This window comes from Mytilus trossulus, chromosome 12, assembly GCF_036588685.1.
Source record: "Mytilus trossulus isolate FHL-02 chromosome 12, PNRI_Mtr1.1.1.hap1, whole genome shotgun sequence".
Lineage (NCBI taxonomy): Eukaryota > Metazoa > Mollusca > Bivalvia > Mytilida > Mytilidae > Mytilus > Mytilus trossulus.
Window position 1 is genome coordinate 900614 of NC_086384.1, and position 15841 is coordinate 916454.

Sequence of the window (15841 nt, forward strand, 5' to 3'; positions counted from 1 at the left end):
TTTCAAAAATCATTTTGCCAAAAAAAAGAGGGGCAAGGGTATATTTTTTCTGGAGTGAGGGTTCAAATAGCAACAGCATAGTGTTCTGCACAAATGCATAAAAAAAGAGGTTAATTTATTTATTTTTTTTTTTTTTTGGGGGGGGGGGGGGGCAATTCGCAACAGCATAGTGTTTTGCACAAAAGCCAAAAATTAAATATTATTCAAATGATATAACCGATTCTAAGTTCTTTGGCTACCGTTAATCTGTGTCAGAAACCTATATTGCATCAAATAATTAATTACAATCCAAATTCAGACCTGTATCATGCACGAAAATTGTGTCCATTTTTGTCCCAACTGCTTAGACGGCGTGTAAAAAGCTGAGTCCACTAACGCAGTATAATGGAAATAATTAGCTACGATGTCGTGGATCCTTTTCAGAAAACAGCGTCAAAACGCCATTTCTTTAGATTGTAACATAATAGCTGGACATTTAAAAAATTCAGGTGTTCAGTCTGGACCATCCAATCATTCAAATGTTGCAGATTTTATTAAACCTCTGGTTTTCCACATTTCGAATACCAAGTTATTTTGAAAATCAAAAGATAGCAATTATACATATTTTTCTTACCGATTCGTCCATTTTGATTATTCGTCCTTTCAAATTACTACTTCTTACAGATCATTCCAAGCATATCTACTATGGTCGTTTTTGATTTTTTTGCGGTAAATTTCATATAATGTCAGTCTGAATCTATACAATTCTATTTTACGAAAATGTGGGATACAATGTTAAATTTGTATAAGTTTTAGGTCAAAAACTCTATTTTATGCTAATCTAATGTTACAAGTTATACCGATTTTTTGACGTTTTCTATATGTCCGTTTCATGCTTTATAGATTAAATATTAATTTGCATTACTAGTAATCATGAAAAACAAATCTTCTTAAAAAAATATTAAAATTACATATAAATAAATAAATTTGGTGTATCAACTGTCTTCTGATTGGTTAAAATTATTAGTTTTATTTTCAATGTTGTCAATTTTTATGGCGACACGCCCACTATGACGTTGAGTATATATACGCCAACATGTGTGTACGTTGTTTTTGTTAATACAAATTATATAAACAGTTCTTTGAGCCTTATTTTTGATAGAAATTTATTTATAATGAATAGCAATAATTTATTTTGATTTTATTGAACCATAAAACTAATTTTTGACTCTTCACATTTTACATAATCCGCTTCGCGGATTATTCAAAATGAAGAGTCAAAAATTAGTTTTATGGTTCAATAAATTCAAAATAAATGATAGCCATTCATTAAATATAATATGCTTAAAGTCATAAGAAACGAGTGACCGGTGAAAAATAATGTTCTTCTAATTCTTGAACCAATGCATACAAACATCATATTCGCGGATTATTCAAAATGAAGAGTCAAAAATTAGTTTTATGGTTCAATAAATTCAAAATAAATGATAGCCATTCATTAAATATAATATGCTTAAAGTCATAAGAAACGAGTGACCGGTGAAAAATAATGTTCTTCTAATTCTTGAACCAATGCATACAAACATCATAAACTTAGTCTTCTGTGCTCGAATTAATCATTTTTTTCGTGTAAATTTCGTATAATTGTCAATTTTTTTTTCAATTCGTCAGTGTTGTTGTGAAAATATGGCAGGTAATTAAAGTTCGTGTTTTGAAGCCGAAGTTTAACGATTGTCACCTGTTTGTCAACAATTGACGAAAAATAAACACAAAAGCATGGAAATTGAGCACGTGTTTAACATGTAAATTCAGATACTAGTTTATTTTAAGGACATCCGTGCGTATTGTGGTCACCGGATTTTTACGAGATGGGTCACACTGAGGTCACCTTGCATACGGAAAATATGTCGGGGGAATTGCTTGCTGGAAGGAAGCAATTCAGATAAAGTAAACTTCTTCTAAATATGAATAAATTAAAGAATTTTCTTCAGAAAAAAGTATATGTACATAAGTTTTATAATGAAAACTATCCATTGAGTTATAAAAAACTTATGCATTATTTTTTTTTATTTGAGGTTTCTTATAAATTTAAAGCTTTTAAAAAAGCGCATTTTACAGTTGCCGTCAACTTTGTGCACACCGTCTTTAAAGGAGTTGACCTCTGCAGTCGTATCCAGTTTTGTTTGGCAAAGCAATTTATTTTATCAATTTGTCTGTAATAAATAAGACCGTTGGAATTTTCTTTTAAATTATTTTAATTTTGTATCATGTAATACTTTTAAGATTATTTTTATATAGAACAAAATTCATATTGATGTAGAATAAACTTATTCTGTGTCTCAGCCTCACCATACAGATAACTTTACTTCGAAATAGATTTATTTTATATATTATTATACAAGACAAAAATCACATTGAACATAGAATAAATTTATTCTGTGTCACAGCCTCACAATACAGATTACTTTATTTCAAAACAATTTTATTTTATATATTAGTATACAAGACAAAAATCACATTGAACATAGAATTAATTTATTCTGTGTCTCAACCTCACCTTACAGATTACTTTCTTACTTTACTTTCAGAATAAATTTATTTTATATATTATTATACAAGACAAAAATCACATTGAACATAGAATAAATTTATTCTGTGTCTCAACCTCACCATACAGATTACTTTACTTTTAAAATAAATTTATTTTGTATACTATTATAATCATAAATGACATTAAATGTAGAATAAATTTATTCTGTATCACAGCCTCACCATACAGATTACTGGACTTTTAAAATAAATTTATTTTAAATATTGTTATAATCATAAATGACATTAAATGTAGAATAAATTTATTCTATGATTTTCTCGAACTGATAATAGATATCAAGGCTCTTTATAATAAATTTATTTTATAAATGTTTATATACAGAAAGCATCATGCATTTAGAATAAATTTATTCTAAGTTGCATCATTTACGGAGAGTTGAATGAAAATGGACAGTAAAGTGTAGAATACAGTATAAATTTATTTTGAAATGTATCAAATAAATACTAATTTTACAGAATTGTCTTTGTTTTTCATGATTTTTTCTCAAATACAAGGGTTATAGAATAAATTTATTACGTTCTGATCCTATTTTGGCCTCTAATTGCACTTGTCAGAAATTAGAGTGAAAAAAGAGGAAAATTGGTTTTTTCCTTTTTTATTCTGCTCTCTGTTCATTGTTTTTTTTTTATTTCTGAAGAAGTAGATGTTCCGTAACGTGAAAGTTCTTAAAATAACTGTTTACTGACTAGAAAAATTTGATGCATTGGTGTGTACTTATTTACCAACTGTAATGACCTTCTTTAACACTCACTATACAGACATACAATGTGCATGGACCGTACGTGATTTTGATACTTGTTTATGGAACGCCGGAACTGTCTTATAGTGTAAATATTTAATGTGTTTTGTCGCTTTGCCTTTACGTCCTGTCATTTCTTCTTTATGTTATGTCCAGATGCCTTTACGTCCTGTCATTTCTTCTTTATGTTATGTGCAGATGCCTTTATATCCTGACACGGCATCTCTGTGTTATGTCAATTTAGTAATTCGTTTGGTCAAACAATTGTATGATATGTCATTGCTAAACTTTGTTGTGTAATATATGCATTACATTATGCTGTAACTACTATATATTCTGTGAATACTTCGGAACTTTATGATCAACCACCTTTACATTCTCTCATATTTTATCTATGTTGTGTCTATTCTTCTTTTACGTAAGTCAGTTAATAATTGCGCCCTGTCTCAAGTGTTATTGTTATGTCAAATGGTCTAAACGTTTTGTTTTTATTCACCTTTGTTCTATGTAAATCTCATGATATTATAGTCTTTTGGCGTTTTGTTGTGTTTATACATATGTATCTCCAGTGGAAAACATAATACATCATGGTATAATTCATATGCGTTTTGCCGTACAGTTGATACTTTCTGTGAGCATTCATTACGTCATGTGCAAATGCTTTTACATTGTGTGCAAACAACTTGTACGTTTTTGACAAACCTCATTTACCTTATCTGCAAACATCGTTTACCCTATGTGCAAACATCGTTTCCTTATGTGCAAGCACCTATAACGTTATGTGCAAATACCTATTAAGTTATGTATAAAAACTACATCGTTATGTGCAAACACTATTACGTTATGCGCAAATACCGTTTACATTATGTGCAAACACCGATTACTCTATGTGCAAATGCCTATTACATTATGTCCAAACATCTATTACGTTAGGTGCAAACACCTATTACGTTATGTCCAAACACCAATTACGTTATGTGCAAACACCTATTACGTTATGGTAAACGCTTTTTTGACACAGATTAAAACAAAACGCATCAGTGATATACACTTTGAAAATTAAGAAAACTGTAAGTTTTAGCTTTCTAAAAAGCTCTGAAATAATTCGCTGTATTCTGTTTCAAGCTAATATCCATTGGATGCTGAAAGTGAACTGAAGGTAATATGTGAGCATTGGGTTGTTGATTTAGTATTGGAAATGTAGTATTTTTATATATTGATTGATATAAAAATGTTTTATAAATATTTAGATTTTTGTTCTACTTAAAGAGTGTGCGTTATACATCCATTCTTTTTACATTTTGTTCACTTTACTTGTTGAAAATTCAAATATTTACAAATATATAGACACGATTCTCGAGATGTGTCTCTCTGGAGGTGTGCCTAAATTGACGTAATGGCGTCTTATTCTGTTACGCCATGCAAATCTGCACAGTTTCATAGTGTCCCATCTCCATTTTCGAAACTACTTTAACGAAAACAGTTAAAAAATACGGACAAATGATGTAATCAGGTGAGAAAATGGTATAGCTAGTTTAATGCTATTTTTTGTAGTTAATTAATTTCAAAGGCAAAATCGATCAAACACAAAAACAAAAAAGATCCTACATTTTTTAATTTGGTGAATAAAATGTCACGCGTTATTTTTTACAAAAACGTTGCGTCCAGTCGAAATAAACGAAAACGATGACTAGTTTTGCACTTTATAGTCGACAATCAAAGTCTTGTATAGACATGTTATTTTTCTTATATTTTCAAAATATCTATATTTATCTCCATTGCATTCGTACTGTCCGAGAAAACAATGTTTGAAAATTGGTGACTAGATGTCGCACGCATTAAATTTCTAACGGCGGAAACCTGACGTCGTTTTAAATAGCCAAAGCAACAAAAAACGCAGTGCCATAAAAACACACAGAACAAGCGCACAACTTAGTCGATTGTCGGTGCATATATTGTTCTACATATATAGAGAGATAATTTTTAAACTACGATTTGATTTATCTATATGTTACTGATTTTTCTGATTATTTTTATCATTCTATGATATTGATAAGTGTTGCCCTCAACCCGGAACAGATTGAATGTTTTATTTTTACTCGCAAATTTTAAATTAAGTGCAGCACTTGCAAGTTTAAATGAGTAAAACTTGGGTGCGTAGTTGTACGAGCATTTTTGTTTTGCGTTTCTATCTTACAGCACTAAAGAGTCTTCTTTAAAATTAACGGACGAAGAATGTTTCGGATGATGCTCTCAATGTTTCTTTGAAACGATACGAATATATTACTGTAAAAACTAAGAAAAAACTTACACTTGTCAGAAAATACACTAAACCGGGTAACATGTTAAAGTACTTTAGAGAACTTTAAGAAAAATTCGCTGGACATCAGACGGAGTAGAAAGTTTGCCGGATATTTCATGTATTATCACTTAATATTATCGGTTCAGTATAAGTCACGAAATTGTTTTTGAATGTTACTAAACCGACATTAGTTTCCGACACGAATATGAAATTTTTATTCGAAATTATTCTTCGAAACTTCGTGAAAGGGACATTAGGACGCAGCCGGGGGCTTTTTCAAGTAGACATTAATTTTTTTCGCGGGAACGAAATAATACAATCTGCGGTAGATTTTTTTTAAATATTGCGGAAAACATTTGAACGACACTAAGTTAATGTATTGTAAGCGCCGAATTGGGAGTATAGATCGTGACACAATATCTTTTAAATCGTTCCTAATATTTAAAGTCTCTATCAAGTTTTTTCTTCTTCTTTGAATGATGCTTATTTGCCAGTTACGTATCTGTTATGTTATTCTTGTGAAAACTATTTGGTTGTTACTTACAAAGACTGCATAAATAATTCCATTTGAAGTATAAAGCCCCCATACCGACAATTGTCGAGAACAACTGAAGCCGTAATTGGGTGTCCCGCAGAAGATGTGGTATGATTGCCAATGAGACAATTAACTCTCCACAAGAGACCAAAATAACACAGACATTAACAATTATAGGTCACCGTACGGACTTCAACAATGAGTAAAGCCCATGCTGCATAGTCAGCTATAAAAGGACCCGCAATGACAATGTAAAACAATTCAAACGGGAAAACTAAGAGCCGTATTTTATTTAAAATGAACGAAATACAAATATGTAACACATAAACAACCGACAACAACTGAATTACGGGCTCCTGACTACATGGACTAGGGACAGGCACATACATACATAGTGTGGCGGGGTTAAACATGTTAGCGGGATCCCAACCCTCCCCTAACTAGACAGGTACATTAACTTTACTTATTCTAGAAGTATTTTTGTAGCGTCTAAACCATGAAAAACGTCAGATTTTAGCGATAACGTATGTTACGCTTATAGGCAGAAATGCAAGTAAAAACGTATTAATGATTGATATTTTTTTATTTTTTTTATTTCAGTGAGTATTTTATGCATAACAAAACGACCATGAATTAATAACATTTGATCTGAAATGTAATACACACAGTTAATTTTCCGGCATTTCATGTCCTCAGAAGAGAACAGTCTGTAAATATTTATCTCAATTAAGCCAATAGTTGTTGCTGAATTTCAGCCACATCATGAAGCAACCAAACATAATTTATAAGTGAAAAGTAATTATTTCAAGATGGCGTGTATATCGACTGAAACTAAAAGCTCTACCCTGTTATTCGAAGCAAAAAAAGCTACTTGTAAAAAACAAAATTCAACCTCATTTCTTTACGGAAAATGTGAACGGAAAATAAGTTGATATAAAAAAAAGAAGACGTGGTTTGACTGCCAATGAGACTACTTTCCACAAGAGACCAAAATGACACAGGAATTTACAATTTTAGGTCACCGTACGGCCTTCAACATTGAGCAAAGCCCATACCACATAGTCAACAATAAAAGGCCCCGAAAAGAATATGTAAAACAATTCAAACGAGAGCACTAACGACTTTATTTATGTAATGTTCTCTTTCATCTGCACAAAGCGGGTCATTTCATAGGTCGCCATATCTTGCATACATAATTATAACGTATGGGTTTGGAAGGCGCCAAATTACATTTATGAATTAAAGACTTTTGACAACGTCAACGCATTATTTATGGGTCTATTTAGATTATATTGACTGAGGACGAAGATATTTCCTCGCCACCTCCTATCTTGTATTTTTTTTTTAATTAGCAGGGAGTTTTAGCAAAACTGAGTAAATATAGGGTTTTTTTTTAACATAAATTAATGATCTGAAATTTTCGTTTAACTCGTTAAAACATACATTTGTAAATAAATTAAAAACATCTTTAATATTTATACACACGTACAGAAAAGTGTGTTACCGCATGCGGAGGAATATCTCAAGAACGTTTGCGATATCCCATGCAGAGTTATCTGTCTTTGCTCCCCCTCTCTGCGTGGGACATTGAATGTTTTGCTGGAAAATATGAATGCCCACTCAAATGCAATCTATTAGAAAAATGGAAATATTACAGAAGAGTGTCCATCATGCACTTGCACAGCACTATAATTAATATAGTGTAATAGAATGATACACAAATAGATGAAAATTATATATACATGTAACTGTTATTTACAAATATCAAATATTGTATAACAAAAAAACAGAGTTTACTAATTTTTATCATATGTTTAGTAGTAAATACAGTAGTTTTGCATATGTGATAAAAAGCCTGCTGTTTAATCCATATCGCGCAACTTTGATGCGCACCCTTTATCGCATACCCTTTATCACACCCCTACCCTTTATCGCAACCCTACCCTTTATCACACCCCTACTTTTTTTTTTTTTTTTTTTTTTTACATAAAGTCAGTTTTTTTTTTTTTTTTTGCTTATGAAAAATTTTCCTAAATTTTTTTTATGACGTCATTGTTTGGTATGTGACGTCACGAACGTCGCTTTCATGTTGTATGTGACGTCAAGAACGTAAAAACAAATTCTTATTTTTTGGCACACCAAATGCAACTATAAAAAATACAAGAATAAATAAAATATTTTTAAAACAACAGCACGTAAATTGTAAGGTAACCAAGGTGCTTCGGATTAGTAATTGAGCAGTTCTTTTTTAAGGCCATTGAAACAAGACAAAAGTAGATTTGAAGGTAACCCAGTGTTATGAATAAGAAAACAGTTCATATAATACTCTTCTGTTGAAACATATGATAAAGCGTATAATACATGGCAAAATCCGTATCACATGCCGTATCACCCTCGACCAATATCATCCCTCGGGCCTAAAGGCCCTTGGGCTGATATTGATGTCTCGGGATGATACGACATATGATACGGATTTTGCCATGTATTATTCTCTATGTATCACTTCTACGATGAGGGAGAATTTATCATCCACGCACAGAAAAAATAAATGTCTGTACTTTAACGTCACTTTCAGGTAACGAGATGTGATTTTGTTTTCTGAGACAAGTGCTTGTGACCGTCCACAAGAACTTGCGGTCATCCGATGTTCAGTATTTCAGTACTTTGATTCATATTTTTAACATAAAGATGTTCTCAAATGGTAATAAAACATAACAAGGGTTTTATATTTTTTACAAATGTCTTATTGTCCTTATATTATCTTGATTCATTATAAGAACTCAAATCTTATCAATGACATACTGCACATTTAAAGATTTTGAAACTGGGAGTTAGTTGGCAATTGTTTCATGGTGCTTCAAACGGATGAACAAGAGGGTTCCAAAATTCCAATAATACAAAACATGACAAGTGAACTTTCTTAATTTATAATCAGTAGCATGACAATAACAGAACAATTTTAGCCTTCCTTTTCGTGTTAAAGTCTGTCACAGTTTTCTTTTCGTTAAATTGGTGATTTTTGTTTAAAGAATTCTAAATATGTTACGTCGATTTCAAGGCGAACAAGATTGCTGCAATTCAAGATTGTTTCCGCACTTTGAGGATAATTTGGATTGAATCATATGAACATCATGCCTCGATAGCTATTTATGAAAAAAAACCGTCTCGTTTTAACAGTAGCCGAGAAAAGGGGGACCAATATATTCAAAAATTCGTAAGGGTTCAGCGGAACCCAGTGTCTTGAGTACTTTTACTGTTAATAGCAGGCTCAACAAAAATGAGGAAAAAGTCTATAAAAATACTCCTTTTGATACGATCTTTGATTGTAAGAAGCTTCTGTCCACGTTTGGTAAAAATAGAGGCTAGTTTATGAATCTAATAAATGTTTAAAAAAATGAACTTCAGACTGGAATTCCATTCATAAGTAAAATACAGATACAAAATCTGAACAAAATTTTCTTCTAGATACTAGCTTTTGATCACAAACCAGCTTCTATCCAAGTTTGGTACAAATCCAAAAGAGTATAAGAAAGTTATTAAAATTCTAAGAATATTATATTATAACCACAGAGTGAATATGTTGTTTCACAGAGTGAATGTAATATTTTCTGGCTGAAAATCTTAGTTCATTTATAATAAGTAAAATACGGAAAAATGGAATTTTATTTTTTACAAATTTTAATTCTGGATAGTACATGAAGCTTATGATCATAAACAAGCTTCTGTCCAAGTTTGGTAGAAATCCAGTATAGTTTAAGAAAGTTATTAAAATTTCAAGAACTGTAACCACAGAGTGAATATTTGTGGACGCCGCCCCGACGACGATGACGACACCGACGACGACGGAATGTAGGATCGCTATGTCTCGCTTTTTCGACTAAAGTGGAAGGCTCGACAAAAATGGCAATATTTAACGGAAACTGTCAAAACATAGATTGATAACATTTAGATCCAATAGAATGTATTTGTATGAAATTTTATATTTTTTAAAATAAAATTTGTCAGAATAATGATGTGCAGGCTAGCAAAGTCCTTTTATGAACATTTGGCTTAATTGTGTATTTTGCTATATTTATCGAACCATTAGCGTTCATAACTAAATGCATCGAAGCTTACCGTTTATACCGTATATCCAGTAATACTATTCATTGAATTTATGACTCTCCGTTCGGAAAATAAGTTTATGTTTCTAATTTATACGACGATATTCGTTGAAATATTGAACAAAAAAATATATTCATCTCAAGAAGTGTGGAATAATGTATTGATTATAAATGTACTTTGTCGGTAAACGTAAAATTTATTTGTACAAGCTTTATAAACAGGACGAAAAGCGAGGCTTGCCGAATTTTCTCCTATTTCGCAGCGAGAACTAAAACATTTTTTATTTATGACAATGTACATATATTGTTTACAGTTTACACCTGGTATTTGAGAATAGGTTGTTGTCGGTAAACGTAAAATTTATTTGTACGAGCTTTATAAACAGGACGAAAAGCGAGGCTTGCCGAATTTTCTCCTATTTCGCAGCGAGAACTAATACATTTTTTATTCATGACAATGTACATATATTGTTTACAGTTTACACCTGGTATTTGAGAATAGGTTGTTGTCGGTAAACGTAAAATTTATTTGTACGAGCTTTATAAACAGGACGAAAAGCGAGGCTTGCCGAATTTTCTCCTATTTCGCAGCGAGAACTAAAGGTGCATTCACACGATACGATTTTCCGTTCGATTTTCCATTCGACTTGACACCGTCGCACAGGTAAATCGTACAGCGTTCTGTTCACACGATACGATTTTCCATTCGATTTTCATCAGATTTGAACAAGTGCTTTTTTTATATTTCTAAACGCAGCAACTTCCGAAATTATCTTTATACGCAAGTATTAATTTTATTAAAGTTTAAACAAATATCATTGAGTTATTTATTGAATGGTGATTTGATAATGAATTTCCAAGGACTATTCCTAAATTCTCCAAAATATTTGTTTCGTCTAGCCAGTTTTTTTATGTATACCTGTAGCTTTTACTACTTTATCGGATATTTTATATTTCTTTAATATTATTATCTTTAATGCATATTGCACTACCATCTTCATTGAGACTACCATAGTGATCGTACTGGCCGTAATAAACGTTTTTTCGCAAACCTGTAATTTCCGTTAAGACTAATAAGTGATAAAAGACCCAAGCATGGCGAAATATTTAGCACAATAAAGAGTGTAGTGTGAGTTATAAGGTTTCCTTGAATATTTTTTTATTTTATATATCAATTATGGTCATTTTTAAAATACTAAAAACTATATTATCAGACTTGAAACCATGGTGAAAAATGCAGAAATCCCTGTTTTCTAAATAAACACAGTTTTGAAAATAGATTCTACACCCAACATATTAATATCGGTGTTAAATTAAAATTTAATTCTACGTAATACAACTTCTCTCTTCAGATACACGTATTATGTTTTATAAAAGACGGAATACTCGAAATGTAATATCCGTGGAATGTAATATCCGTTGAAGTTTTGGTGAAGAGTGCTTTCTTTCACGTCCGCACTTCTATCAAGTATGGCATGCCAAAATAACATTTAAAAATTTATTGCGGATCATGGCGAATATATAAATAACAGAACAATAACATACATTGTAATGCAGACGACATATAGAGACGCCATGTGACACTCTTAATTTTTCGATTACTAGCATATTAGTGTATTACAGAGTTGAATTTATTCTCAGATCTAGAAAAAAAAGTAACGGATATTTTTACATCAATATTAATGCTAGTAAAACATTTTAACCCGATTTCAATATTCAAAATATGAAACTTGTATTTAAAATAATAGATTAAAAAGAGAACTCGATACGTTTAAAGAATGGAACTCTAAAACAGATAACAGTTGCTTCGTGTGTCTTAATTTATTACTGCATGCACGTCTTTGTTTAATAGGCACATGTTTTTTTGTGTAATTCACGTCTTTTTTGGTAGAGCTAAGCCGTATATTTAACTAATATTCTATAGTGCGTCTTTTCGTGTTGTAATGTCATAAATAATATACATACTACTTTTTAGGTAAGGGGGTTGACGCCTTTTAAAACATTCATACTTGCTATATTATCATGATGCATCTGTCCCAAGGCCTGCTGTTAAATGGATGTCGTTTGTGAGTTTCATAAATGTTTTTATATGACCGCAAAAATATTTTTTTGGTCGTATATTGGTATCACGTGTCGGCGTCGTCCGAAGATAGACGGTTTCCGGATAATAACTTAAGTTTAAGTTAATAGAAATCGATAAAATTTTAACACAAATTTAATTACCACTAAAAGAAGGTTTGGATTGAGTTTTTTTTTTGTCCCAACGGTTTAATACATTTTTTATTTATGACAATGTACATATATTGTTTACAGTTTACACCTGGTATTTGAGAATAGGTTGTTAAATCTTAACAATTGTCTCTGATTTTTTACAACTATTGAAACGCGGATTCGAAGAAATCCCCAAAATACTAATACCAGAAAGAAATCCATATTACCGATTGATCAACATGCAAGCGGGTAACAGGAACATTTATTTGTATTTGTACAAACAAAGCAAAAAAATGTTGTTTACCTGTTATTTGTATACAATAACTAGCTAATAGCAGGATAAAAGCGAATTACTTAACTGTAACACTTTTTTTTTAAACTGGTGAAAAAACTAAATGGGTTAAAAAAAAAAATAGTTGACTATGCGGTATGGGTTTTTGTTAAGAGCCATAAGGGGATCTATTGTTATTTATTTCTTTGTCAGTTTGATCTTTTGTGGAGAATTTTCTCATTGGCATGCATACCACATCTTTTTTATAGATAGTCAGTATTTTCTGAAATTCAAAGGGAAATTATGTTATGATGACCATTTTAGCAACGAAATTATTTATTCATTCTTATAGACAACAAATGAAATTATATACACATCACTTATAAAACAAAGAATAGAAGAAAACAATAACTATTTACTAGATAATGTTTTGTTTTTTTGTATCGTTCTTGATGACACGATTCGAAAAGTTACTGGACCAAATACGGATAAATGAAAGTTATTATCTGGAGTTTCAAGTATGGCCAGTGAAGGTGAAAAAAGGCTGATAATCCTTTCATCCTGAATAATATGTGTAAGCGTATTTTTTTTGATTACAGGATAAGGTAGTTTTTAATATGAAAAAAATAGGGGTTATTTTTAGAGAAAATGCAGCTTTTTGTTACACCCGTCTACCTGCCTGATCCAAAATCGGATCAAATTTTTCCAACATCCCTGTGAGTTTAAAAAAAGAATTGTCAGATAAGAGGGGCGGGTCACCTGACCACCCCTTTTCAGGACATCCACCTTTTCAACACGCCTTGTCAGGGACGGAGGAAATAATAAGTCTTAGGAAGGTTATTCAGAATAATATTCACAACTGTTAAAGGAAATGAACGAAAATAAAATCTTAAACATTTTGTAGGATTCCTTAGTTGCTACGTGAATCGTGGGAGACGTCATTACATTTGTAGCATTAATCTAGTACATATGAAAACCATACTGGAAGGGTAATAACAAATCATCCTGGTCTCTTGTGTAGAGTTGTCACATTGTCATTCGTACCACTTCTTCTATTTTATATCGTTTTGTTCCTTTCAGTTGCCCCTCTTGGAAACTTAGAGTCGTGTCTGTATATTTGTTAGAATTTTCCACAAGTAAAGTGAACAAATTTTCAAATAAAATTAAGTATGGAAATGGGGAATGTGTCAAAGAGACAACAACCCGACCATAGAAAAAACAACAGCATGGATGCATAATGCACACTTTTAAAGTGGAGCAAAATAATTTCCCATTAAACTAGATACATTGTATGTTTATAGCAGTTTTACATCAATCAATATAATTATAAAAATCGACAGTTTGTAAGAAAGATAAAAAAAAAAAAAATTCTTCATTTTCAAAATGCATATCACTGAACCGGTTATCACTGATGCGTTTTGTTTTTAAATCTGTGTCAAAAAAGCGTTTACCATAACGTAATAGGTGTTTGCACATAACGTAATAGGTGTTCGGACATAACGTAATAGGTGTTTGCACATAACGTAATAGATGTTTGGACATAATGTAATGGGCATTTGCACATAACTTCCATGGTGTTTGCCACAATGTAAGCGGTATTTGCACATAATGTAAGCGCTATTTGCACATAAAGTAATAGTGTTTGCACATAATGATGTAGTTTTTATACATAACTTAATAGGTATTTGCACATAACGTAATAGGTGTTTGCACATAAGGTTAACGATGTTTGCACATAGGGTGAACGATGTATGCACATAAGGTAAACGAGGTTTGCACAAAATGTATTAGTTGTTTACACATAATGTAAAAGGCATTTGCACATGACGTAATGAATGCTCACAGAGAGTATCAACTGTACGGCAAAACGCATATGAATTATACCATGATGTATTATGTTTTTCACTGGATATACATATGTATAAACGCAATATAACGCCAAAAGACTATAATATCATGAGATTTACATAGAACAAAGGTGAATCAAAACAAAACGTCTAGAACATTTGACATAGCAATAACATTTGAGACAGGACGAAATTATTAACTGACTCACGTAAAAGAAGAAAAGACACAACATAGATAAAATATGAGAGAATGTAAAGGTGGTTGATCATAAAGTTCCGAAGTATTCACAGAATATATAGTAGTTACAGCATAATGTAATGTATATTTTAAACAACAAAGTTTAGCAATGACATATCATACAATCGTTTGACCAAACGAATTACTAATATGACATAACACAGAGATGCCGTGTCAGGATATAAAGGCATCTGCACATAACATAAAAAAGAAATGACAGGACGTAACGGCAAAGCGACAAAACACATTAAATATTTACACTATAAGACAGTTCCGGCGTTCCATACTTGTTACATAGATGATATTTGTGTCATCACTTTCCCTCTGACTATGCTATACTTTCATTACATCATAATAAATAACGAGGGTTAATACTTTTCATATTGTTTTACGATGACACAGTTATAACCAGACTGCCATATTTCTGTGTTTAAACACAAATTAAAAGTGTTGATGTATTGTCGTACTTCATTACTTTGTGCAAAAACATAAAATGTGCAAATATATTTTGCAAAGGTTTAGTAATACGTTTAATAGGTGTAAAAGGATTATGAAATATACGGTTTGCAATAAAATACACAAATTCCTGGCTTATTAACATGAATCATGTATATTCATTGTTCAGGTTTTTATCTTAGCTAGACATGATGAACTTTTGAGTTTCACATCCTGCTGTAAATAAAGGCAACAGTAGTATACCGCTGTTCAAAATGCCTAAAGCGACAGAGAGAAACAAATCCGGGTTACAAACTAAAACTGAAGGAAACGTATCAATTATAAGAGAACTACGACACAACAGAGACAAAACACCGAAACGTACCACACAGAGAAACGAATATGAAAGATTCTGTAGATTTTAAGACCACAATATCACAGTACATTGCAAATCCTTTATAATCATCAAATGTTTACTTATATATTTATACACACATTAAGATGTTTTGGGTAAAAAAACAAAAAGGAAAATAATCAAAATAAAGTCTTTTTTTTTTTTTTTTTTATATA